The following is a 4,340-nucleotide window of genomic DNA, read 5'->3' on the forward strand; positions in this document are numbered from 1 at the left end:
AAAAAAAAAAAAAAAAAATGAGGAAGAAGGTGGTCTTTTTCCCCTCCCCACTTTTCCTTTGATTATATAAGTGTAGCCCACTAAGTTCTCAGGGCACAGCACCCTTTCGCTAGCCTGCCTGAAAGCCTCAGAAGTGTCCTATTCTAATAAAGCACTTCTTATTTATCACTTTGCCTCTCACCGAATTCTTTCTTCGCTGAGCCATAAAGAACTGGAGCCCCCCAAAACTGACCTACTTTGTTCCTTTACTCTGCCCCTATCACTGGGAAAACCGTTATATGAAAGCTTCATGTGGCTCTACAAGTCACCACCTCCTAGCCAGTGGATACTGTCTCCTACGAGAGCAACCTTGAGAAATTTGATCCTTAAGCATTCATTATCAATTGTGGATCAAAGGAAGGGAAACTTACCTAATTGCTGTACACTTGTTGTCAGTGAAAACACACAAAAAAAACCCCTAACAAACTAATTATATATTCTATTTGCCAGGTCAGTTTTATGAGTTTTAAAACTTTAATTGAATGTCAGTACTTCATTTTAAAATGTTCTAGACTTTGGTTATAAATCAGCAAGACATATTGCTCTAAATTTCATGAAATCGGGTTACATAGGATAACAACAGAAGAGCCATACAAGTTTATTGTCTGTTTATTAATTTCTTAGTGATTTGTGATAGCTTAATACAATTTTCTTTAGATCCTAAACATTTTAAGTGTTAATGAATTCAAAAATCAAGAATTATTAATTGAGCAAAATAATCATTGCATTAAGTTGAATTTAAAGTTAGGAATGCATGGACAAAAATCCTAACAAATGAGCATAAGTCATAAACACCAAAAACAAGAAAACTGTATGATTATGACAGTGTTAAATTTTGAAATTACTGTTGTCCAATTTGTTAGAATTGTTCATTTTAATTCATTAATCATTTCCAGAAACGTTGGATTAAAGATTGCAAGGATTGCTTCAGAAATCTCTAGCGCTAGCTTCTTTGCAGCCTGTGTCTTCATTAAAATTTTCCATATAATCAAAGATAGTGAATCTGGGAAAAATATAAAATAATTACATGTAAATTTAAATGTATACGCATTTGCTAAAATGTTTATTTTTTTAAAAATTCTATGTATTTTGGATACAAATATGTATGTACATTACATGATAATTATACACATAAAGTTTTTTAATTTAAAATTAATTGACCAGATCTTCATACAAAAATCAGTAAGAAGTATAAGCAATTAACCAGAAAACTGGGAAAAGCACACAAACACAGTCAAAGAATTGTAAATTCATATGAGTGAAGTAGCACTTTCTACATTACACACAAATTATAGAAATTGCTATATGATAGTAGGTTGGAGAAAATAAGAACCTTAATTCATAGTTTTATAACAAAAATGTAAACTCCTGGAAATTTTTTTGAATACCATTTGGCAATATATGACCCATCAACTTGAATACAGTTCCTTTCTACACATTTATTGGTAAAATAATAAATTATGGCAAGAAATGTATACATAAAATGCCATCGTTACATTATTGCTACCAGCTTATAATGGAAAATAATGTCCACAGTTATGGCATATTCATTAAATGAAACACTGCATATCGTTTAAACAGAGGGGGTTGGATCAATATGTCCTGATACAGAAAAGGCTCCATGAAGATTTTTTAGTAAAAAGTATAGTGCAGAGCAGTGAGTATAATTTCATTTGTACAGACAACATAGGTTTTATTTATTCATTTATTTGCACTGTTTTAAGTATTTTTTAAAATTCAATAAATTTGCACCAAGGGCTGATTTTTTAAAATTAGGTGGAAGACCAAGAGATACAAGGGAAGAAAGATGGTAAAGAAGACTTTGATTTCATTTGATGTGTCACTTAGACTTTTTAAGTTTGAATATATTACATATACTTAAAAATAAATCAGTAAAATGTACAGCAATTAAAGTGCATTTTAAATAAAGAGAAAATAAGAGTTTTAAAAACAATTTTTGAAAAGAAGAAATATTTTAGGTTAGATCTGTTACTGTACAAGAGGTAACAGTTTGGCAGTATCCAGAATACTTGGTCCCAGGTATACTTCTTTTTCTGCCTAAGCTCTTTGGGGATAGGAGGATAATGCTTAATTTCCATTAAGAGCTATTTTCATGAACATCCTTTGCTCCTTTCCATGGAGATGAAGCATGTTACCTGATTAGTGGGTATGAGCCTTCAGTTCATGCTTTTCAATTGGCTAGAGCTAATCTACTAAAGTCCTAAGATCCAGGAATAGCTTTTTTTCTCTTTTTCCTATCTAGACTAGTGAGGAAGTGATACTAGGATACTGACCTATTCTGCAAACTTTCCTTTGGGTGCCCTTTCCCAGGTCTAGAGTAAGGGTATGTAGTAGGGAGAACATTGTTGCTGCATGCCTAAATCATATTCTTCAATTGTTATCCAGCATTAAAGCTAAGGTTCCATTCGCTCATTCCTTTGCTTGGATCAACTGGTTTTGATTTTGCACAGGGGCAAAAAAAATGTGATCTATTGATACTGCACAATTACCAGTACTCATTCCTTGAGGGATTTAACTTATATACATAACACTAGTCATTACTTATATTGGAGGCTGCAAAAGCTAATGTCCACAGAGACTAGGAAGGTAACATAAATGTTTGCGATTAGATAAATATAGAAAATCAGTAGTGGGAGTTGTGCACTGTGCAGCTGTGCACCCAAGGATTGCTGTGTCCATGGGACGCTGTTCACTGGGGCCAGATGTTTGCAGACCTGGCCATGTGAAAACCCATGGAGGGAATTCAGGGATCCTGGAATTTCACGTTAAGATAAATCTGGGGTGGAAATAAAGAGGGAGAATAATAAAGAGAAAATAAAAAAGAAAATTAGTAGTGATGGTAGCTATAAAAACTATTTCAAGGAGAGGCAGTTCCTACTCAACTTCAGGAACTTGGTGACATGCAGAAATATGGGCCCACCATACCCTGCATTATAATGTTTTTAGGAGAGTCTCAGAAATTTAGATTCTTTTCATGAAATTTATCATTATTTTCACAAATAATTCGATATTTTAAATATTTATATTTGTAGACCGAACGAAAATGCCTTGATTCATTATTGGGCCAGTGGTTTGCAAACTCTAATAATCGCCAAAATACTATTCAATCCTAGATGTTTCCTTATTGATTTTCTCCCTGGATGATCTATCTATTGATATGTTGAAGTCCCCTAGTATTATTTTTTCGCTATTTATTTCTCCCTTCAGATCTGTTAATACGTGCTTTATATATTTAGGTCCTCCTATGTTGGGTGCATAAATATTTACAAATGTTGTATCCTCCTGTGGAATTGAACCTTTATTATTATATACTGATCCTCTTTGTCTCTTCTTACAATGTTTGTCTTAAAGTCTATTTTTTCTGATATAAGTATAGCTACCTGAGCTTTCTTTTGGTTTCCATTTGCATGGGATATCTTTTTCCAACCCTTCACTTTCAGTCTGAGTTTCCTTAAAGCTGAGGTGAGTCTCTTGTAGGCAGCATGCAGTTGGGCTGCCTTTTATCCACTCAGCCATTCTATGTCTTTTGATTGGAGAATTTAGTCCATTGACAGTTAAAGTAATTATTGATAGGTACGGACTTATTGCCATTTTGTTCGTTGTTTCTGGTTGTTTTATAATTCCTTTGTGCTTTTCTTCATTTCTTGCTCTCTTTCTATGTGACTGATGATTTTCTGTAGGATATGCTTAGATTCCTTTCTCTTTACCTTTTTTGTATCTACTATAGAGTTTTGCTTTGTGGTTACCATGAGACTTAACATAAAATATGTTATATTTATAACAGTCTACTTTAAGCCTACAACTTAAGTTTGAAGACATTCTAAAGTTCTGCATTTTTACTCTCACGCCCCACCCCCAAGTTTTATATTCTCAGTGTCACAATTGACATCTCTTGTCTTATGTACCCATTAACAAGTAATTGTAGTTATAGTTATTTTTACTCTTTAGTCTTTTAATCTTCATACTAGATTCATAAATGATTAACCCACCACCATTACAACATTAGATTATTCTGAATTTAACTGTATTTTACCTTTATCAATGAGACATATTTCATATGTTTTCCTGTTACTAATTAGCACCCTTTTGTTTCAGCTTTAAAAAGTCCCTTTAACATTTCTTATAAGGCTGCTTCATGGTGTTGAACTCCAGCTTTTGCTTTTCTTCAAAAAGCTGCCTTCAATTCTGACAAACAGCTTTGCCAGGTAGAGCACTCTTGTTTGGCAGGGTTTTCTTTCAAGCGCTTTCAATATATTGTGCCACTCCCTCTGACCTGCAAA

This window comes from Neophocaena asiaeorientalis, unplaced genomic scaffold (genome assembly GCF_003031525.2).
Source record: "Neophocaena asiaeorientalis asiaeorientalis breed wild unplaced genomic scaffold, Neophocaena_asiaeorientalis_V1.1 scaffold5, whole genome shotgun sequence".
Lineage (NCBI taxonomy): Eukaryota > Metazoa > Chordata > Mammalia > Artiodactyla > Phocoenidae > Neophocaena > Neophocaena asiaeorientalis.